A 24,513-nucleotide genomic window follows, 5' to 3' on the forward strand; every position below is an offset into this window, starting at 1 on the left:
GTGGTGGAGTCTCCTTCTTTGGAGGTCTTTAAGCAGAGGCTTGACAACCATATGTCGTGCTCTGATGGTGTTTCCTGCTTGGCAGGGGGTTGGACTCGATGGCCCTTGTGGTCTCTTCCAACTCTATGATTCTATGATTCTATGATTCTATGAAGTTAAGGTTGCCATATGTCTGGAATATCCAGGCGGAAATGTCAGAAATGTCCAGGAAAATCCGGATGTATGGTAATACACATCAGCAGTGTCGCTTTTGAAGATTTTCCTCTGGGGTGGGGGGGCACAAAACTAAAAAACCCTAAAAACTAACAAACAAACAGCTCAACAACCTTTCTGTCCAGATTTTCACTTTTTGAAGTATGGCAACCCTAAATAAGTGCATCATAAACATAAAATAAAATGCATTAAGTGACATTGTACTCCTGGTTTTCCTGCCCCTACTCCATTTCAGTGACTGAAGTGGAAGACAGAAACTCTTTGTATGATGGCGATCTCATATGTCCTCTTTAACTACGTGTTAGTGGGGGACAGATCAGGGGAAAAAACATGGGGCCACTCTTTTCAGCAGCGTCTCTGTTACCATGTAGTTCTACTCACAAATAACTTGAGATAATACCTCTCCATATAAACATAATTCAAATAATGTTTGGTCGTACTTTCATTAGACTATTGTGGTTTGTTTGAATATGCAATCTCAGTCCATGGCTTGTTTTCTGCCAACAAATCACAATGTAAACTCATGGTTTGTTGTTGGTTTACAAACCACAGCTTGTTTTAAGTATAGTTTGTGTCATTTCTGAATCCAGCAGCCTAGCTTAATCATGATTTGCTTGACCAATCCATCCCACACACTCAGCAAGCTACAGAAGCATGCACAATGCAAGAGTAGATGGAAAACAAACCAAGCTTTTGGAGAAACCTTTTGAAGAAGCAAGCAATGGTTTGTTTTCTTACTTCTGAGACAATTCATTGTTTGTTTGAACAAACCATGAAGAAAATGAATTGTGGCTTAGCAGACTGTGTGAACATAGTGTATATGTTGCTCTTCAGACAACAGACTTTCAGTGATACTAAACCTATCTGAAAGCCAATTAAGTGTAGACAACAATGAGCTAAATGGAACAGTGGTTCAAGTCAGCGCAATTCAGCTACTTCTGTTCAGAACGGGGTACTGCTCAGGAAGATCTCAGTAATCTGGCAGGGCTGGAGCTGACTGTCTGAAGTGACTGCCTCAGGTGGCAGATGGACAGGGAGTGGACAGAGCTTTGTGTGCCATGTGGCTCCCCTAAGCTTCCACATTAGGTTGTTGTCCTCATGCATGCTGCCCCACTGCCAGCCTGGCCCGCATTTGCACATGGAATGGAGGAAAGCACCAACTTATTTTTCACTTCAAGGAGCAAAATGCATTGGGCTGGCTCTGTGGGCAGCAGACCACTTTATAATCTTCCTGGTTCTGTCTGGGCGAATCTGATGAGGGGTTAGACCTTGTATCAGCTAACTTTATTCAACTGCCAGATGAACAAAACCACTTCCCACCCTCACCCCTTCCTTTCTCTCCTCCAACGCTGATATTCCATATATTGAAGTTAATACGCTGTCTACCCAGCCACATTCTTGGTACATTCCTGCTGTAAGCACTGTGGATTTGCTGCACTTTATGAAAAAATGAAAAGAATGTTTTAAATGAAATTAATTCTTAGGAACCCAACTTTTCATTTAAACATCAGATCAGTCAGGGAAAGGCTTTTCTATTCTACCGCAGAAACAGGGGGTTATGGAAAAGGACAACCTCAGTACATTATAAACATTAAACTCTTCATATGGTTCCATTTCTAACCAGGGAAGATATCTTATGTGGAATGAGAGAATTTCAGAGGCTGAGCTCATTCACAAGGTTTATTTTGGGGGGGACTCCTTTTTCAGTTTTATCATCATTTTCTGCACAGACTGAATGCATACATAACAACCTAGGTGGAGAGACTGACCACTAGTTGGTGTGTTATGAGTTGTGTGGATTTTCTCATCCGGTTCCTCATACCCATTATTGTCACAACTGTAGCTTTTTTCTTTTCTTGAGAACTCTTGAATATTTCTCTCAAGGAAGGCCATCCAAATTCACCTTAGGCAAATTCAGTCTTCGTATAGAACTGTAGTGTTGGAAAAAACCCCAAGAGTCATCTAGTCCAACCCCCTGCAATGCAGGAATCTCAACTAAAGCATTCATGGCAGATGGCTATCCAACCTCTGCTTAAAAACCTTCAAGGAAGGAGAGTTCACCACCTTCCAAGGGAGTCTATTCCACTGTTGAACAGTTCTTACCATCAGAAAGTTCTTCCTGATCTTTAGCTGGAATCTTCTTTCTTGTAATTTGAAGCCATTGGTTCAGGTCCTGCACTCCAGAGCAGGAGAAAACAAGCTTGCTCCATCTTCCATGTGGCAATTCTTTAGATATCTGAAGATGGCTATCATATATCATCTCAGTCTTCTCTAATCCAGGCTAAACATACTCAACTCCCTCAACTGTTCCTCATAAACTTAGTTTTCACACCCTTGAACAACTTGCTCACCCTCCTCCTCACACATTCTAGCTTGTCAATATCCTTCTTAAATTGTGGTGCCCAGAACTCAACACAGTATTTCAGGTGTGGTCTGAACAAGGCAGAACATAACTTCCCTTGATCAGGTCACTATATCCTTTTCATATGTACTACTGGAAGCCATATGTCTCCCATCTTATATTTGTGCAGCTGGTTCTTACTGCCAATGCAGAACCTTGCATTTGTCCCGAATGAAATTCATTTTGTTAGTTTGGGCTCAGTTCTCCAGTCTGTAAAGGTCAAACCAAATCTTGATTCTGTCTGATACCACTCCATTTGGTGTCCTCTGCAAACTTGATGAGCATCCATTCAGGTCCAAGACAGAACCCTGTGGCCCACTTTCAAGGCAGATTACAACATTAAAACAATTAAATACAAAGAACAGTAGCTAACCTTTAAAATAAAATAGACAACAAACCAGAAGAAAATAAATCATCTATCAAATGCTTGAAAGAAACAAAAATTTTAAATGGCTGCTTAAAAGACAACCACATAAATGTCACTGCTGGTGGTATTCGTATTTCACAATGTGGTGACACCACAAAAGGCCCTGTCCCCAGTCATGTAACCTCTGAACCAGCATGGTGTAGTGGTTAAGAGCAGTGGACTCGTAATCTGGTGAACCGGGTTTGCTTCCCCGCTCCTCCACATGCAGCTGCTGGGTGACCTTGGGCTAGTCACGCTTCTCTGAAGTCTCTCAGCCTCACTCACCTCACAGAGTGTTTATTGTGGGGGTGGAAGGGAAAGGAGATTGTTAGCCACTTTGAGACTCCTTAAGGGGAGTGAAAGGCGGGATATCAATTCCAAACTCCTCCTCCTCCTCCTCCTCCTCCTCCTCCTCCTCCTCTTCTTCTCAGATGATGATCTCAAAGATAGGACAAGTTCATGTGAGAAGAAGAGTCCTTCAGTTGTGCTGGTCCCAAGTTGTGTAGGTCAAAACCAACACTTTGAAAACCAACACTGTCACTACTGGATCAGATTAAAATAACTAATATAGTTCATGCACTTAACATGTTGAGGACAACTCAACAAAATATGGAATTCTCCCTGTGGTTTCATGAAGACATTACAGAGTATAGAGCATAGAATACAGTACCACTTAACAAAAGTCCTCAATAACTACCTTCTAAAACTGATTAATGAATAAGCAATAGAACTGCACAAAAGTGGCACCACAGAGTCACACTCCCACAATACTTCTAGGACAGAGTGGACTAATGGATTAACACATGCAAAGGTGACATGGACCAGAACTAGACTGATTCACCCATTCCTAGCTCTATTCTGCATAAAGAGGGTGTTACCAATGACTGTATCCAACCCCTCAGCCATTTCTGTATGCAACCCATCCTACTTTTAATTTAAAGAACCTGTCCATAATATGGATTCCACTTAATTCTGTAGTGCAAATCCCTTGGAAAAGGTTTTTATAACAAACAATGAGCCATGCCCTGGCTCATTGTTTGTTATAAAACATTGTTTGTGATAAAGCTTGTTACAAAACGTCCTGTAGAGTAGGGAAAAGAAACAAGGCAACTGTCTCTCATTTGGGGGGGGGGGGGCAATCAACCTATCAGTCTTTATTATTTAGCTACAGGCCATTGAAGCTTAATTGAACTGAACAATACTCAGCAAAACATTCTGTAAATTAACCACAAACTTCAAAAATATTAATATGGTCAAATGAGATCTACATTTTTTAAAAGACTTTACAAAACACCATTAAATGCAAGTTATATAAAATTGAAATGCATTACTGTAAAGTGTTAACAAACTGCATTGGTTTTAGCACTGGGAGAAAATTAAGCTAACTTATGAATTGGTATTAAGTCAAATCTTTCTTCTTAAAAAATAATAATCACCAGTTTGTTATCAAAAGGCTACAAGTATAACAAAATCAGCTACCACTGCTTTGAAAAATATTCACCCTGATTTTAGTTGCTGTTATCAAAGATGCAACTGCCAATCTAATTCTTCTGCAATACCTTTTAGCATGGTACTTTTTTTTTTTACATTAGTCAAACTTTAAAAATCCCAGCTTGTTGATTAAGGATATAATAGAGGATTTCCAAGCTTCCTCATAACATGGTCAACAGAGTGAAAAAGAAGAATAAAACGAAGAAGAACCTCCTGTTTTGTCCCTGCCAAAAATGTACTTGAAAAATCCAGGGCTCCTAATGAACAAAACACCTTAGGATAACTTTTTGCGGTCATGTACCAAAATTTCAAAGAATGGATGTGAGAGAACAAATCATTTCCCTTAATATTTCTGCTTTATAAATATTTTAGCCATGAAGAGACAAGGGGTATCCTTATGGCTGTCAAATCAAGATGAATTTCAGTATCCCAGCCTAGAATTGTGACATAAGGGCCTCATTACAGCTGAATTTATATCAGGCAAAGTCCATTCAAAGAAATGACACCTCATTTTTGCAAATCATGAGTTCAATGTGTTTTCCTTTCAGCTATTATTTGAACAGGCATCTCTAAAGGTAGCCTGGAATGACCCACGTTTAGAATTGGTAATTCAGACTCCAATCTTCTGCATATTTAACTGGTAGTAATTCCCAATAACTTACTGAGTAGATGTGCATGCAACGTAAATGCCCTACAACTGGTGTATGTGTTTGTTTGTTTGTTTGTTTGTTTGTTTGTGTGCGCACATTGTCATAAACTTAAAAACATTAACAAAGACTCCCCACATCCCCGTTGTTTTGCTGTGGTTGTCAGCAGAGTGGAGGTTTCTGCTTCTGCTTTAATAACCAGAGGTCCATACTATGCATTTACATATGTAAATTTATTTACATATTACAGTAATCTGTGAACTACCACTCACTGCATGAGCTGACTGTGCCTGCTTCACAGCTTCACACTCATGCTGGAGAAAAACAAGCCACAATCCCTGGCGAACCATGGATCATGGTTTGTTTCATTCAAACAAACCACAGTTGATAAGCCAAGAACAAATGTTGGTTTATCATCATGATTTGTTTGGAGTGCAACAAATTGCAATCCTTGGTTCAGACATAATGCTAAGCCAGGGATCATAGTTTGTTTCTCCCAAGCACAAATTGGAAGCAGTGAAGTTTTGTACATGTGACTGTAGCCACTGTGCCCAAACTAAGGGTAACTTAAACTATGAGTATATCAAACAAGCCAAGGTCAAACAATAGTTTATATTCCTGGCTATACTGTGCCCATAAAAGGAATCCTGGTAACTGTTAGGGAACTTCCAGCACCCTAAACTAACTATACTTTCCAGGATTCTTTGGGAGGGAAAATGTGCTTTAAATGTCTGGTGTAGATGTGACTCCCTGGCTCATTTACTAAAAGTGGAAGGAGAAGCTTCCAGTCTTCTCACAGCCACACAAGTGTAAAAGAGGGAGGGGTGAGGGAGAATGCAAGCCTGCGGTTCATTCATGTAAAGAATGCTCAACCATAGTTTAGTGTAGGTCCAGTGAAATTCTCATGCATGGTAGCAGAAACTTATTTTGATTCCTTTGCACCATAGTGCTTATACAGCAGCAATTAAACACCTTGCAACAAGCAATGATATATCTTCTTTTCCCCATTACATCACCCAGAGACTCTTTAATCAAGTAAATGGCAACTCATTACAAAGAAGTGAAGTGCATTAAAGTACAGTGTGCAGTAAGTATCTGTCAGCAGGTGGTGCTATTACTGTACTTAACTTTACTATAAAGAATGCTATGCTTAAAAGAAAGGAAATCCTAATTCAAAGCCTTGCCAACAGGGACTGTTACCCAATGCTCTGTGATAAAGGGCCAAACTAGATGTGTCTGAAGGGCTGATTCACTGCTAAATTCCCTAGTGGGTGGGGCAAGGCAGTTAAAAGGAACATGTCTGTGAGGGGGCAGCTGAACCATCACATGCCCACACTCCTCTCCCAAAACTTAAGTGATTTCATATTTTTCCTCTGGCAGGGGTTCCTCTCCTTCATGGAGGGAGTGAAAGATTTCCATCAACTTCCTGTTACCCCCATGCTGTACTTTGTATCACACACCCAAACAGCTTTATGGAGAATGAACACAATGCATTTTTGTTTGTACTGTTGTTATGTCTAGATGTGCAAAAATTCAGCTTTGCCTATACACCATGTACACCACCAACTGTAGCTTGCTACCTGCTCTGTTCATGAAATATGCACCGATGCCATGCAACCAGAAAGCTGTACTACTCACGGTTTGCAGAAGCTCATCACTGTCTACCCTAAAGGGTTTATAAGTAGGACCTGCAAGAAAATGTTGCTTTGTGGTGGCATGCTCCAGTTCAGGGTTCCAGGCAGCAGTGCCATTCCACTACCTGCCCTCTTCCTCCTTGGTTTCCATTCTTAGTCTCCAACAGCAACAATTCCACGCTCACTGAGCATGCACAGTCTTCACTGGGCAGTTTTGGAGCTTCTTCCCTCCCTCTGCAAACCCTGGAGTCCCCTAAGCCTGCTAACACCTCCCACTTGTGCATGGATGGTGCCTTTTTTGCTACATAAGGACAGACACTCAGCTTCCTATTTGTATATATGCTCTTGCTCTCATTCATTCACTGAAACTCTCACCTTGTAGCCTATTTGTCAGGTAGGGGTGACTTCATTAAAAGAAACGGTGCCAATCCTGAGAGACAAGAGAAGGATTGTTTTGCCTCAGTGGTCGTGCACACGATTTGCAAGCAGGTAAGTCGTGGGTGTAACACCTTCCTGAAAATGCTGGGGAAAACTTCTGTCTGACTGAAAGCTCCTCCTCCTGTGTTTCTAGTTGACACTGAGCTAGATGGACCAATGGTCTGACTTAGTAAAAGACAGCATCTTATGTTCCTCACCCTTCTAAAGGGAAGTTTATGGGACACCCAAGGCCTATAAACATCTAGCAGTTGTCAAACAAATGATTTAGCGACTTATCAAATATTCTGGAATTTTAAAAACATGCAATGGGTTCCAAATACACAGGGAAAAGAAAGCGAGGTTTAAAAAGCAAATGTCTAATCAACCTTCCAAGATAAATACAATAAACAGGCATTTTGCAAATCCTGAAAACAAATGACACTTTTTATCTCCTGTGTAAAACTCTTAAAATTCTTGGCCTCTTATTATCACATACAGCGGAACCTCGTGCTACGTACATCCTCCTTGTGAATGCTGCGGGTTACGAGCTCCCCTAACCCGGAAGTAGAGACCCCTTGTTGCGAACTTTGCCCCGGGATGCAAAGTCGCGCGCCAGCAGCAGCGGGAGGTGCCATTAGCGAAAGCACGCCTCATGTTACGAGCGGTTTCGGCTTAAGAATGGACCTCCAGAATGAATTACGTTCGTAACCGGAGGTACCACTGGTACAGGGAGTGCGACATAGCCCAGCAGTAGAGAACACACTTTGAATACTGAACATCCAGAGGTCTGATCTGTGGTCACACCAGCAAGATGTCCTGAGACCATTTTATCTAAGACTACTGCCAGTTTCCTTTGTATGTTCATTGTCTAAACCAGGAATGGAGAACCTGCAGCTTTTCACATGTTGGACTATTGCAGCTCCTATTCTCTCTTATACCACTGGGCCATGCTGGCTGGAGCTGATGGGATCTGGACCCCAACAACGTCTGGAGGGCCACAGGTTCCCTATTCCCGATCTAAACAAAGCACAGCAAGAATAGAGCTTTCGTAATAAGAAGCAGCACAAGAATTTGGAAGATAACGGTGCCATCTGGTGGCACATGCAATTGAATCTGATCTATCTTTTGTACATTTTAAAATAGGATGTACCTTCCACAGACAAGTTATGGTTTCACTCTGACATTGCCATGAGCTTAAAATCATTAATGCCAGGCTACAGATTGGCAACTAGAAGCCACCAAACAGAGCTGGTCCCTAAGTACCACCAGCTGGCACCTGCATACGTCAACTCAATGGCAAAAACTTTGTGTGACAGGAGTGATGGCTGCATCAATAGGACTTGTGGGCAGCAAACTCTCTCTCTCTCTCTCTCTCTGTGTGTGTGTGTGTGTGTGTGTGAGAGAGAGAGAGAGAGAGAGAGAGAGAGAGAGAGAGAGAGCGCGAGCACCGTGGGTCTTGCACTCTGCAATCAGCCACTGTGATCAGTCATAGAAATTCTCCAACATTTCAGCTCCTGTAACAGTCTATTTCAGCTTTCCCCAGCTTAGTGTTCTCCAGCATTTTACAGCCTTCAACAGTCCCAGACAATATGGACCAATATGGTCAGGGATTGCAGGCATTGCATTGCAGGCATTGTATGCCAAAATGGAAGAGGAAGGGCCATAGTTCAGTGGTGAAGCAACTACCTTGCATGCAAAAGATCCCAAGTTTGATCTCCAGCATCTCTCAGTAGGGCTGAGAAAAACCTGTGCCTAAAACACTACCAATCAGTGTGTAGATAATACTGAGCTTAATGAACCAGTGGTCTGACTCAGTGTAAAGCAGCTTCCTATGTTCCTTGTACAATATATATATGCAGGTCCTGCTTACTGAACACAATGCATTCCTTGGCAATGGTTAGGCAAGCATGTGCAAAAGGAATCATTAATTTCCATTAATTCCTGTGTGAAATTTTCTAATGAGTTCCCGGCCACAGATTTCTGACTCCAAAAATCCAGAAAAAATGCTCTCTAATTTGTCCGATCACTTTTCCTCCTCCCTCCATTCCTCAGCCAACCAGGAAAAAGCAAACAAGGTAGGAAAAATGCTCTCTGTTCAGATATATGAATCTGTAGTCGGCATTGCAAGGTTTGGGTACATTATTCCTCATGTCTGGATAAGTTAATTTTTGCATAGAAAACATTTGTAAAGTGGGGTGTGGGTGGGTGTGGATGTGGGTGTGGGTGTGTGGGTGTGAGAGAGAGAGGGAGAGAGAACTATCACCTTTTAAAACTGGAATTTTGCAAACAAGGATGTAAAACCCTGCAGCAAGAAGAACTACGAATACCTCACTCTCATCTTTCAGTCAAAACCAGAGCTGTAATTTATTTAGCCAGTTCCTATAAATGCCCCTTTAGCAGCTGTTTGATCTGGAGAAAAGAGCAGACGATCTCAATGCCATGAAAAGCTCCCTTACATTGGCTGATATCTGTATCTCAAAGCTCTGTAACAGGCACAGGAGCAGAGTGGGCTCTTCTGTTTTTCTCCCTTGGCAAACCTCGTCTAAAGTTACATAGATCTATACTGACAGACTTCCCAGCAAAACATAGCCATATTATTTCCCATCACAGGTCAAGTCAAACCCTGAAGAGAATTAATCTGCAGTAACATTTTGTTGAAAATATGTTTGTTGTGCTTGATCCTGCGACAGTTTGTGCAACAATAAACATAAAGTTGCTTGAATTTCATGTGGGTATCAAAGTACTTCCACATCATTCTGAAAGTTGAAATTGGACACACACATAGTCAAAGACATCCCAATTGTTGAAAGTTTCAAAGAGGGACATTTATCTCTCTCCCTTTGGCACAACCTCCTAGTCCTCATTCCAAACCGTAGCCAAGCCTTAATACATGTAATTGAAAGATCTGCATATTCTTCCCATTTTTATCCCGTCTCAGTTTCCTTCCCCCTGTCCTGTATCATCTGCCTTTGTAAATTTATAAACTGTAAATCCCTCAGGGCAGGGCCTGTCCTCATACTTAATGCCATGTACATAGATAGCACTATATTAATAATATTGGGGGTATAAAGTACTGCAGCATTGGCAAGAAATGTAAAATGCAGCACGCATATGACCCAAGAAAACATGGATTACTAGAAAGGGTCGAACACAGGGATAGTTTTGCACTGAAGACTTAGAATGTAAGGCATGAAGTTCATCTCGTGATAAGAAGCCAGCATTACACAAACTCAGATACACATGAAAGGGAGCTGCTGGGACTGTGAGAGTTCCTCTTGTTGCTTCTTCACACTCTTAAATTAGGCTTGGATATGGGGTGGGGAAAGCACGCCAAAGTGCAAGTAGATAAATAGGTACTGCTCCGGTGGGAAGGTAAACGGTGTTTCTGTGCACTGCTCTGGTTTCTCCAGAAGTGGCTTAGTCATGCTGGCCACATGATCCAGAAAAACTGTCTACAGACAAACATTGGCTCCCTCGGCCAGTAAAGTGAGATGAGCGCCGCAACCCCAGAGTCGTTCGTGACTGGGGTCCTTTACCTTTTATGGGATGGGGAGGGACTTACAATTGCAATGACGGACACATACAAATGCATATTCAAGTGCATCCATGCATGCAGATCACTAAGGAAATGCAGAAAATTGCTCTGAGATCTCTTGGTGAAAGGTGAGTAAGATATCTAACAATAGCAGAATGCATGGAAATTGAAAGAAGTCTTGTCACCTGCAGAAATTCCTAAGAATTCTCAAAGATTATACATAAAGGTTCTTAGATTACATCTGCAAGCTCCTTTAGTACCCTTGAGAGCAGTTCATCAGACCCAGGAGATCTGAATTCATTTAAAGTAGCTAACGTTCCCTTACCACCCCTTTTCCTATCCTGGGCTGCAGCTCCCTCCTTGCATTGTTTATTGTTACCACCAGGTTGGGTACTGATTCCCTTTTGGGGAAAGTAGGCAAAGTAGGCGCATTTTGCGACAGGGAATTTCATTAGTGCAAGCAGTTTCTGAGCTCTGGGCGCAGTACTGCGCCTAAGATTTCGGATTAAAACTGAAGTGGAAGGAAAGGAGGACGTTTTTCTGCTTCCCCACTTCCAGCTACTCTCTGAAGACTGGAGAAGAGACCCTCTTAAGAATATTAGGGAGGTGGGCAGGGGAAGGACCAGAACACGTGAAAAATGAACATAACATTTTAGATGCCTTTGTATTCTTGTTATAAAAAAGCGTGCCTGGACGTTTCATTGCTGCACCCATAACCTAGGTTTAAGGTGCCATTTAGCTCCTAGCTTTCATATCTCTGTTTCTAACACTGAGGCTATGCAGGGTGGGGAGCAGCCAGGTACACTTGCCCTGGGCCTCGGAGGGCTAAGCCAGCCAGCCAGAGGGCCCCGCCAGGGACCAGCTGCATTTTTGTTTGAGTTCATAGCTTTATTGTAACAAGACTCCCACCTCAGGCATCAGACAAGCTCTGCGTGGTCCTGACACCAAGCCATGGTTTGCCTTAGCGTGACATGCGAACCAGGCTTGAGAAGGTGAAGTAAAGGGAAGAAGATAAAGGCACACCAGAAAATATAGTCTTTTAAAGGCTGGCTCCAAGACACCAGATGTGGACTCCACAAAGGGCATAGTCTGGAACCTGTGGGGGTCACCTAAGCATAATGCCATGCATTCCTCGGGAGGGGAGGCCAAAATGCTGACAAAAGACTATGCTAAGAGATCAGAAGCCAACAGCTGCTGAAGTTCTCTCCTCACAATTTGGAAATTTGTCAAAAGAGAGTGTGTATGCAGTTAGTGTGTGAAAGAAGAGGGACCTCACGACCAGGCTTGCTATGCTGAAGCAATGCCAAAGCATAGAGGCTAGAAAACACCTAGAGTTCACCACTGTGAATAAACTTTCAGCACATTTAGAACTTTATTACTCTAAACTCATACACATGCAGAGCCTACCACATCAGCATCCATTCACACTGAATTTCACATGAATGGAATATATGAATCACTGCAAAGAACTGCAAGACATTCAAGTACAGATAAACTGAGTTCTTCCTACTGAAATCTAGCCATGTGTAGTCCACAACAGGGCTGGAAACTAATAATCCAAAATATTCAAGTTTTGTTTTAAAGAGATGGTGGCAGGGAGCGCAGGGATTGAGAGAGAGAGAGAGAGAAGAAGAATAACAGTAGCTCTCTTTTTTTTCACTGAAAGAAAAAACAGACCAGGACATTCTGCTCAGCCAGGACCTGTGCGACACGGAACGGGGCTTCTCCTTCCGTCTGCTTTAAAATGTGACAAATTCCATACTTCAAGCATCATGCTTCTTTTCCGAAAAACTTGACAAAACTCCTCACAGCTCTCGGAATGCAAGTTTGGTGGTGCTTTTTGAAAAGAAAAGCAACAGAGTTCCAACAGGCTTCCCGGGAAAATATTTTTCTCAGAAACGGAATGCAAAAAAAAGGAGGGGGTGGTAAAAGTAAAGCCCTATACTCCAAGCTTCTCAAAAGCGGAGACCACTGAAATCTCAGACAGTTGCTAGCATAAGGGTCAGCAAGCAGTGGACCATGAGTTAAATCCAGACCTTTGAGAGGAGCTGTTTAACCCCCTCCAAGTGCCAAACACAAACACAAAGAGGTGTGGAACAGCAGCATCTGGGTTAAAGCAGCAGAGTGATGGATTACCTGTACAGTAAGCTGCATCCCAGACACATAAAAGTCAGTGGTTTTTAGACACACATCTCTCCATCCAGGCAAGCAAGAGGTATTATTATCAGAGTTCAAGAACACCCTCTAAGCAGGCAAAAGCACTAATGGAATAGTGCAGAGGGCCAGTGCAATGTGCGGCCTGAGGAGAGTTCCAAGGGGAACACAGAGAGACTTGAATGGCCAAATTCAGCTCTCAGTTCCCTACCCTGCAATAGGACATCACACTGTTTGAGGAAAGGAGCCATGGCCTGCTAAGCCTTGCCCTCTCCTCAAAAATGGCCCTTCAAACCATCCCAAAAAAGCCCATGCAACAGGGAAAAAGAGTGTCATGCTCTTCTGGGAAGAGAAGGGCATAGCAGTTTTAAAGTACATATTCAGCACGCAGAACATTCCATAGTTCAAGCCCTGAAGTCTTCAGCTCAAAGGATCAAGTAGCAGGCGATGGTAAGGCCCCCTAACAAAATCCAGTCATGGCCAGGTGGCTAGAAAGATTGAGTAATGCAGCTTCATGCATGTTCTAAAGAAGCTGCTGACCAAACTGTTAGGGGGAGCATGAACTTGTCCCTGGCATCTCCCAGTTCAGATTTTATGGCTACTGTCATGGTGACAATGCTAATCCTTCTTTCTTCCTTGGGAAGGAAGTGTAAAAAGCAGGGAAGAAAGCCCATATATTTTGCACAGTCTTTTCACACTGTCTTGTGAAATTGCTCCTTTGACCTGCTTGGCCCAGCCAGAGAAGGCATGTCACTGTTTTAGTTTTACCAGAGCTCTGTTCGCATGATCAAAAACAAACAGTGCTAGGTACTCTTTACTGAGGACCAAGTGCCTTATTTCCATTCCATATTCTCTCTCTCTCTCTCTCTCTCTCTCTCTCTCTCACACACACACACACACACACACACACACACGCATTCAGTAGTATCTTACCCATAACAAAAAACATATATGATTGGCACTCCAGGGTTCTACACCTCTCTTTGATGTGCAAAGGGGTCTTGGGATGGGGTGTCAATGGTGTCAATATTTACTCCAGCAAAGCATTCAGGAGGCGCCTATATTGATCCATACACTTTACCAGCCATGAGAATAAAACCATCAAAAGCCAGCCAAATAGTTGTCACTTTGCTAGAGTTTGCTTCTTCTTTTTCTTCCCCCTTTCTTTTTTTACTGGCCTGTCCAGCTTTTCAATGCTTGGGTCACTTGCCAGTCCAGGCTATGAAAAGGGCCAGTGACCTGAGAGGAACTCTGCGTGCTCCCTCTTGTCTAAACTAGCAGATGTGAACTGCAGGACCAATATATTGGGAAAAGGAAAATACTCCAAGCAGTAGGCTTGGAGGCCCCTTCCCCACAGAGGCCATCAGGCCATCTATTTGTTCATCTTTCAAACTAAACAGTATTTTTGGGTGAAGGGAAAGGGTACCAAGAAGCAAAAACTACTAAAGTAAGACTGGGTCCATGAGTGACATGCTAATTTTTCCCATCCAGAGCCCCAGAAGCCAGGAGCTGGAGCTGAGGGATGGGGTGCAGGAGGAAGATCATAGGCGTAGCCAGGGGGGCAGCTGCCCCCTAGATCAAGTAAAACAACAGAAATACTTAACTAACTGACCAATCAGATCAGTTCTGCCTCCCCTAACTAAAGTCCTGCTCCCCTTAACAAAGTCCTGCCCCCCCCCAACAAAAATCCTGGCTATGCCCATGAGGAAGATGGTTCTGTTCTGTCTTTTAAGCAAGAGAAGAGAAGGACCCTAGAATTTATATCAGGCCTGGCTAATCCAAAGGTCTCATAGTGCTTGCCAATCACAGAGGCTCATGTAGCACAATTCTATTCTTTTCTATTCCTGAATCATAGAAACTGAGCACAGGGAACTGTGGGTAATTCACTACATCAGATTCTAGGAGGTAAACATGGTCAGTTCAACAAGGGAAGAAGGAGAAGCATGGTTCTGGGTTCAAATTCTAGTTGAGCCTTGGAATCAAGTGGACAGCCTCTATCTGTCATGTGGAACTATAACAGTCACCATATAAATGAGAAAAATGAAATCACTTTATATTTTTAGTATGCAGATATATATCCTTCTCAAAATGTACTTGATACATCTTTTCGATCTTTAAAAAGAAGTTGATGCTGAGTCTTTCAGTTCTACTTTTGTAAAGAAGGGCCATTTCAAGTAAAGATAATGTATTCTTTTTCTTGCTGCCCTCCAGAAACAGAAACAGAAGGCAGTTAATATTCCAGCCCACAAACTGACGGGAGTTTCTTGCAGTAACATTCCATGTGGCACTGTTCTCAACATGGTTTTGCTATTGATGCTTCAGGAGTGCCAAAAACAGGGGGCTATCTGCCATGTAATGTAGCAAAAGGTCGTAACAGAGAAATATTTACTAGATTCCAAACTTTCCTAGTGTTGAGATTGCAAGTCGCAAACTGGAAAGGCGAGGTAAATCCAACAATAAAAAAGAAAAGGCACAGAGTTATAATTCTGGAGAACATTCTTTGAGAGGTCAGTAAGTCTACACAAGGCCCCTTGAGAGATGAGGAGGAGCTGTTCCTCATTGGAAGAGAACGTATGTTGCATCCAAAAGGTTCCAGGTTCAATCTCTGGTATCTCCAGATAGGTCTGGAAAAAGACTCCTGTCTCAAAATGTGGAGAGCTGATGCCAATCAGGTATAGATAATACTGAGCTACATGGGTCAACATTCTGAATAGTATAAAGCAGCTTCTTATATTCCTCTGACACATCTAGCAACCTGGGCTGGAGAGCCATCATATTCCCTTCTAACCTCCTCAGCTTGTAGCCAGAATACATCTCTGTAACTCCTTTTTCCCAGTGTCTGGAAAAAGTCCAGCAATATGTCACAATAAGAAGCAGGACACCTCTGTGCACATACAGACATGTACAATACCCCTGCCATTAGAAGTCAAGCATGTCACTTAGCTAGAAATAAAATAAAATTCATCACAAACTGACCACTTTCTTCTTCTTTTTACAAAAATCCAAAATGTAAATACTGGAATTGTTTTGTGGCATGCTGAAGTCTTGATGACAAATGATAACGCAACAAAATGAAATGTCACCTTACTAAATGCTTTAAAGCCTGACAGTTCTATAGCACTTTCTTGTCAATAAGTTCCACTGAACCCAATGGATGATATTCAACTACCGGTAAGTTTTACTCCAGGTTAGACCCACTACAATTAATAAACATGACTGAGTCCATTGACTTTAATGGGTCTACTCTGAGTAAAACTTAGTTGAATACCACCCAATGTGACTTACTTCTGAGAAGACACGCATAGTGTTGCACTCTCAGGCCCATATTTCTAAAACTGCCTAACCAGTAATGTTCCTACCTGGGAATTCTGTAAAAACATAATAAATGGGTATTGCTTCAGGACAGTGATTTAGAATTCAGTAAATATTCCTGAATTAGAAGTGTTTTACATGCTTGCATTCTTTGCCAATGCTGCCAGATTTCGCAGGGAGGTGGAGTTCCATGGTTTCATGCTTTCAAAAGGCAAGAAAAAGGAGCCAGGTGTCAGGATCTGGTCTACACAATACAAGCACAGCCTCCCAAGCCTCTTGTAGCTCTTGTTACTCCCGGCCCCGCATTGTGATACATGAATCACCCCATGACAGGAGGACTGGATTTCTGACTATAGTTCATTTACCGTATTTTTTGCACCATAACACTCACTTTTTTCCTCCTAGAAAGTAAGGGGAAATGTCTGTGCGTGTTATGGAGGAAATGCCTACGGGTGGCATGCCTACGGATTTTCCTCCTGTAAAAACTACGTGCGTGTTATGGTCGGGTGCGTGTTATAGAGCGAAAAATACGGTATTTATCTTACACACACACACACACACTCCCTATTTCTCCCTCTCTAAGTTCTGATAACTTCCTCTGGTAGAAAGCTCAGGAAATTACACTCCAGAACTGTATTTATAGCGTAAACCGAACAAAAAAATGCATTTATAAAAACACTCGGTGGGAATCTCTACTTCAGCCCAGTTCATCAGCCAGCAGTGACATACCTCTCAGCTTTTAAAAGCTGTCTTGCTGATGGAGCTGGTGCTTCTTCACAGAGCACATAGTTTATCTGTGGAATTCAGTGCCACAAGATTTTGCCACTAACAAGGATGGCTTTAAAGGGGGATTAGACAAATTCAGCAGGTTAGCCACTGCGGGAAACAAGATGCTGTGCTAGACGGGGCTTTAGTCTGACCCAGAGAGGCTCTTCTTATGTCAATTAACTGTCTTTGACTTTCTCAGAATAAAGGGTATGTTCATGCTTGAAATGCAGTGAGGTCATCCCCTCCGTTTGCGTTCCAAGCCACATTTGCATGGAGTTGTTCACATCAGAGAGGGGGCAGAGATGTCTTCACCCAACACACACAGCCTTTTTAGTTTCCACGCCCCTGTAACCCACCCCACCCCAGAACTCCTTATTCTTTAACCTGTCATCTGCGTACATGTGCTCATCTGCCCCTGCACAACGACTGTCATGGTACATTCACGTTACTGCTTACTCCACATTCAGCTTCCTAATCAGATTGAAGCTTGTTTCAATAAAACACACACCAAAAAGCAGTATTTGTCAAGAAACTATGGGCTCAATATGGATTGTGGTGAATGTGCAGCTTCAACAGTTAGCAGTGGAAGCACCCTGGATGCAGAGTAAGCGCTAATGTGAAGATACCCAAAGACAGTTCAGCTCTGGCAAACTTCCCTGGAAGAAGCAGCCCACAATATGGAGAGGGAAGAGGAGAGTAGCCAATCCCACTGAAGTGCCTAAGAAGCTAACAACAGGAATCTGCATTTTGAGGAACGGGAAAGAATTCATCTCTCCTCAAATTGCACTATTTCACACTTTCCTTGTACAGAGGAATAGACAAAATAGACAAAAAAGTATGTGATGTGAATTTGGGCAACAAAAGGCCTAGTAGCAAGATTGGCTCTGTCTGTGGATGATATTCCCCCATCTATGAATGAAATGCCAGCTTCCTGACTCTGCACAATTTGTTCTGCTGTAGATTGAAAGGGAACAATCCAAACCCCTTTCTTCAAACCAGGATTCTATTAAATACAGCTGAATTTGAATCAGTGCCAAGTCTCAAATACATGATGTATTTATAAAGGAAAATAATTTATGTGCAAAGAAAGAATTGAATTCTCTCATTAGGGAGTAACTACAAGCAACAATATTCAGGTTGACTTGATCCCCTGGCATTTAACTATTTTAGAAATTTAAGTAATGCTATGAAATTGCATCTATTCCAAGCAGCAAATCATATGCAAATAGAAAAGGTAAGATGATAAATTCACCACCAAATCAAGATGAACCAAGTGTGCTACTGCAGACGACTCCTGAGCCTTTCAACATTCATTGTACAACACCACCATACAGGGCAGGAACCCAGATTGGCAAATTATGTCGTATTTTTAAGGAACAATCCTTATTCCACAAAAACCACAGCTCCATAGCACACTGACATGTCCATAAATCTATAACCCATTTTCCATATACTCAACAAAAATACATTAATCTAACCTTCCCGGTAACTTTAAAAGGAGCTTTCTCCTGTCCCATGTAAGTTTACTCTACCCAGCTCCTCACAGACTCACTAGATAAAAATCCAGAGTAGAAGATGCCGAAAAGACCAAAGACCACCCCCTCTTGAATGCCTTTATAAAACCAATACCCCACATAGCTCTGAAGAGTTCACACACCCTTACTCCATATAGCCCCATATAATTGACACCATACAACCCGATCCAAACAAGTTACACTTGTCGTGTAGGAAGGCTGGCAGAAGAAGCTGGGATTCCAGCTTTGTCTGTTGTGTTAGCATCCAAATGCTAGAAACTTCAGCCAGCAATGCAGACTTCAGGGCATAATCCTTTAGTGGGAAGTTCTCCTGCATAAGCCCCAGGGAAATTTATTCATTTGCATACATAGTGCTTACAGGGGAGACTGTCTCACTGGATTGTGGCCCTTTTTGGTCAGAGCCACTTGTTGACAGATCCAGTGTTATGGGTTGTTGTTGCTTTTAAACAAGTACTAAAAAAAATCTCTGGAATTTGCTGGCCTTATGATTTATTAAACATTTGCTTACAGCAAAGCTGCTTGTCATGAGCAAACTCCCTCTAATCTGCTTATTATTCATTATTAGCATTAAATTATCGACATTGCCTAGGACTGGAAGAGTTCAATTTAGCAAAGCACTTCCTGACTTGATTTGCCTATCAGACTATAAAAAGTGTAACCAGCTCCAATTTTCTCTTTTTAATTTTTAAATCAACAGCAAAACACAAGAACAAAAATTGTTGGGATGCAGGTAAAATTATCAACCGGCCAACTTCTCTTTATCAGAACTCAACATTCATGTTGAATTTTGAGACTCCCCTTGGACATTCAGCTTCTACACACAAACACACACACACACACACCATACGAACACCCCACACCCTTAGTTAAAATAGATAAATATGCCCCAGATATTTAAAGCTGGCTCAGCGGAATAGCAAAAAAAAAGAAAAAGAGAGAGAGGAAAAAGTCAGCAACAAACTCAACGCATTTTACTGCGGAAAAAGAAAGAAGGGAAAATGAATAAAGATAAAGAGTTTTAAAATACCTTCTGGATTTATTTATGTATTAAAATTAGACCATATTTTAGAGGGGGGAGAGGAGCGATGGAGAAAGTATAAAGTTGCCTGTGCATAAAGCAGAGTGAAGCAACCAGGCAAAATCACTGGTCCCTGAAGGAAATAAATATATACAGATAACTCACGGGAAATTCAACATGTGACAGAGAGAAAAGAGGAGGCACCTTACCTTGGGGTGGGGGGAGTGGAGAGAAGATGTGGGGGGGAGGCTCTCTCAGGCTGGCAAGTGGGGGGCAGGAGAGGCCGGCAGGCACTTGCGAAGTCGCTCTCGAGGGCAGAGCCTGCTACTCCATGGGAACTGCAGCTGCTGCCCCGCTCCTGAGGGCTTCAAGAGGCACCTTAGAGCAAAGGGAGGGAGGAAGGAGGTGAAGAAGAATGAGCGAGGAGGACCGGGCACAGCCAGCCAGCCAGGGCTGCGAATGAGCGCGCGGAGGGAGCTAGCAGCTTTTCACAAGCTCCTTCTTTTTTTCTTTTTTTGGACGGGCGAATTCAGCTCAGGAGGGCTGGGTTGGCTGGTTGAATTTTTTTTTTTAAGTATCTCTCTCTCTCTCCCCCTCCTTTTCTCTTGAGTGGCTTCCAGCTTCTGAATTGTTTTTCCTTTACACAGACGCAGGAGGCGGGAGTGTGTTATTTAAGCCACAACAAAAAAATAATAAAGTTATCGTCATAATAAGCTTCTCCCCCCCTTTTTCTTTTTCTTTTTTAAAGCTGAGGAAATAAGCTCTCTTTTCTCCCCACGCTCCAAATGCACACATGCACACACCTTCTCCTTCAAAGCTGTATGATGTTTATTCCAACACGGGCTGCTTCCTTTAGCTGACCAAATGACGTTCTTTAATTTTGTCACCCAAGTGACCAAGAAACCTAAAAATCATGCCCCCACCCCAAAAAGAAGGCAAACCTTGATGGAGAAAGGGGGTTTTTTGAAGTTGCCTGCCTGCCCTTCTGTAAAGTGTGACGAGCTCGACCAAACCTGTCCTTCTCTCCTCAGTGGCGCCTGGTTTTTCTAGGTTGGGGCAGGGAACCTGTGGCCCTTCAGATGTCTTTGATTCCTTACCCAGCATTTACCATAAGGTACCACAGCAGGTTAGAATAATATAATATAAAGCAAATGTATTTATTCCATTTTCATCCAATACCATTCCTCCAAAGAGCTCAATATAACATGCATAGTTCTCCTCCTCATTTTATCCTCACAACAACCCTGTGAAGTAAGGTAGGTTGGCAGACTGTGACTGGACCAAGATCACCCACTGAGTTTTGTGGTTGAGCAGGGATTTGAACCCTGGACCCCCAGGTCCCAGATCCAGAACTCTTAACCACTACATCACAATGGCTCAAATAAAACCATTACAGCTATTTAAAAAACAAACAAACAAACACACACACACACATTCCAAATGGAGCAGAACAATATTAATTATATCATATCAAATAAATACAGATGCCCAGAGTTCTTTGGGATAAGCCATGATAGCTTTTCAAAGAGTTTTTAAAACTGTAGTTTGGCTGTAATAGCAGTAACTCAGATTCAAGTCACACCTCTGTGAATAACATTTCCTCAGTTCTTAAACAAATATGAACAACAAGAAATAAACCTTACAGGGTAGTGAGGCCAAACACTGGGAAGTACTTTTGAGTTTTCTAAATCACATGCATAATTGCCACTTTATAAATTCTCTCTGCTGTGTGCCTTTAACAGCAACCCAATATAAATTTAATAAAGCCCCCCCCAAAAAAAAACCTTGATCTGCATGCCAGGAAAAGCTTCACCTGACAAATTTCCATATCAAGCTGCTATTAAGGGCAGTTTAAAATGTCCTTTGTCTCTCCTCTCCTCTTTTCGCTCCCCTGCTCTTTATGTTGCCACTGTTTTTAACTGGCCCTGTTCCTGTGCTTCTAAAACCAGCTTACATTCAGCAGATGAAGCTTCCCCCAATTAGCTCCGTGCTGCAATAAACGTAGCCTGATAAATTGATGTGTGTAGGATGCTGTTAAAGGTGTAGGAGCGACGCTTCTGGAAAAGGTGACAAATGACTATATTCCCAACCCACACAGTTTTTCTCCTCCTCTTTCAAACTGAAATTGTAAGTTCGTGGAGCAGGGGACTATCTTTTTTGCTTACGTAAAAAAAGACATGCTCCTGCCTCCTCAAGCTTACATTTGCTCAGCAGAGTGCCATGCACATTGATGGTTATAAAATACAACCATATAAAATATCACATATAGATCACATTTGGATAGCATTTATTTCCTGAAATTTTTCCAGTTGTGTACAGCTTTCAGAAGTGAGACTGCCTTTTTGGATGCAGAGTTAGAACAGAAGTGGAATGTTCCGGATATTCCCATCATCACCTTGATCCCTTTTCTGCCTCTAGTAGCCTCAGCTCATTTATCTTCAGCAAGAGGGGCCTGGCCCTCTGTTTTAGTTGGCCACTATATTAACGTATTATTTTTGTGTATGAATTAACCGAGATGTCTTGTTGACAGGTGTTCCCTGCAAGGCTCATCCATCCATCCTCCCCAGGCCCCTGTTACTTTTGGACAGATTGGGCCTCACTCCTCCTGCAGGATCAACAAAAAGAGCCATGACTGAGCTCCAGGAAACTATGAATGAATGAAGGTGCCAGGGATAGCATTCAAGGATCAGTTGTCAAAAAACAGTGTGCAGTGGGATCATCTAGCACTCCATACACCTCAATCTTGTCTCCCTTTCCACCTTCACAGACAGATGTTGATCCAACCCATCTGTTGCTCACATGATTATTTAAAAGAAAGGGGAGAAAATGAAAGTACAGATTTACACAACACGCGAGCATTTTTTTAAAAAACTACCCAAGTAAATATGAATGCAGATAACTCACAATTTATATACTTTTAACTTGTGTGATTTCAACTTTATGCGGCTGAAGGCTGGCTGGTTGAAATCACACAAATTAAATGCATGGAAGGAGGAGAGCTTAAAAGTTCTTTTTATGCAGGGTCATCCCAGTGTGGAAAGAGCTTTAAAGCTCTCAGGCTTGCTTACTGGGTTCTGAGGGAGATCATGTGACAGTCTCTCGGAGCTCAGTAAGACCCATTAGGTGTGCTGGCTTCATAAGGTAAAATTGTTTGTGTGGGGGCAGTTCCAAAGGGGTGGCTACCTTCCCATGTAAATTTTAGTTTTATACAGTACACTAGTCACTAGTTTCTATACACACTCACACACACCTGTCTGTCCTCCATCCTAATAGGCCAGAGGCATTATCACAGTTTGAGAACATATTCCAGACAGGATACACGTGGCCCCCAGGCAGTCTCTCATTCAGGCAAGTTTGGGGTTGGTCAGTGCCTTCAGTCCATACCCTGGAACATTCTCTTAGTTAACCTGGAATTTGGGGGAAGTGAGATGTAAAGGCAAGCTCTTACCATCAGAAAGTTCTCCTTCATGTTTACCTGGAATCTCCTTTATTGTTTTTTTGAATCCATTGATTCAACTCCTACCCTCTAGGAGCAGCAGAAAAAAAGCTTGCTCCATCATCCATGTGACAGCTTTTCAAATATTTGAAGATGGCTATCATAATTCCTCTTAGTCTCCTCTTATCCAAGCTAAACACACCCAACTCCCTCAACAGTTCTTCATAAGGCTTGCTTTCCAAACCCTTGATCATCTTTGTTGCCCTCCTCTGCACACATTCCAGCTTGTCAATATCAATATTAATAGACTGTGGTGCTCAGAAGTGGACACAGGACTCCAGGTGCGGCCTGACCAAGGCAGAATAAAGTCCTACTCAGGGCCCATGAGGAAACTGCTGTCGCTGCTTTGCGCCACTTCAAGTGGTGAAATGGGATGTGCTGGCTCTGGCATTACTATTACTTCCTTTGATCTGGACATTATACTTCTGTTGATACAACCTAGAGTTGTATTAGCTACTTTTGCTGCTGTATCACAGTGTTGACTACTGCTAAGCTACATTTAGGGTCCAAGCACTGCAAGTAAATAAATACAGTTAAGGAACATCAGCAAGACCCCCAGAGACTATGGTACCATCTTAGCCCAGAGGACCATGATGGCAAGCAGAGCCCCAGGAATAAGCCTCAAATTCAGCCAGAGTTTGTACTTTTCAGAGGCCCTGGACACAAACTGTGAAACTTTATTATGATACAGTCCTCTAGTGTAGGAAACCGCAGAGTGGAGCAATACAAGCAGAGTTGCTTGGCAACAAAGGTACCCTTAATATGTGAAAATGAAACCATAACACACACAAAAAGCACACAGACAATTGTTGGCATGTATGTAGGAGAAATGTAATAAGAGGAAAGTTAACAGCCTGGAGCAGCTAAATTGTACACACAAAGAAGTAACGGTATGGATCAGGTGTTAGAAGTGTCCCTGTGGCATACCTTGTAGGACAGTGATGGCGCCACCATCCATAGGTTGACACTGCTGCATCTTAGCACTGCAACTAGAAGCTAAAATGGACAAGCAGTAGCCAGCCAGGCCATAGCATGGATGTAAAGCATCTGCTTTCAATGCAGAGTCATAAAATCACAGCATTGTAGGGTTGGAAGGGACACCAAGGGTCATAGAGTCCAACCCCTTGCAATACAGGAACGAAGGTCCCAGGTTCAGTTTCCAGCATCTCCATTTTTTGTTTGCTTCTAAGTCGCTTGGGTTACCTTGGGCAAGAAAAGGCGGCTAACAAATTTAATGAATAATAATAATGTAGAACTGGAACAGCAGTGGCTGGTCCATTAAGGCAAATGTGCCACTGCCCCACCAACCGCAGGCTGCCACCAGTCAGCCCCTGCCTGCTTTCTTACTTGCAATTGATCCAGGGGGTGTCACTGCCTGACTTCCTTCTCCATCTGTGTTGTCCCTTGTAGAACTAAGCAGGAAGAAGGATGGATGAAACAGTAAAATAAGTTAGCTCTGGCTATCTGGCTCTGGTTCCACCTATCA

The 24,513-nt window shown here is 42.5% G+C and overlaps 1 protein-coding gene across 2 annotated transcripts in view; it reads right to left on the reverse strand.

The window, feature by feature from the left end:
• The window catches only part of COL8A2 (collagen type VIII alpha 2 chain), a 208,450-nt gene that overhangs the window by 127,595 nt on the left and 56,342 nt on the right, over positions 1 to 24,513 (reverse strand). The window contains exon 5 of one of the 2 annotated variants that reach the window (XM_081200044.1): positions 19,741 to 19,909. The gene's annotated coding sequence lies outside the window, so the exon portion shown is untranslated. Of the gene's footprint in view, positions 1 to 19,740; positions 20,102 to 24,513 lie in introns of those variants that run through there. The other variant, XM_081200043.1, reaches the window with a different exon arrangement.

Source organism: Podarcis bocagei, assembly GCF_964188305.1.
Source record: "Podarcis bocagei genome assembly, chromosome: 7".
Lineage (NCBI taxonomy): Eukaryota > Metazoa > Chordata > Lepidosauria > Squamata > Lacertidae > Podarcis > Podarcis bocagei.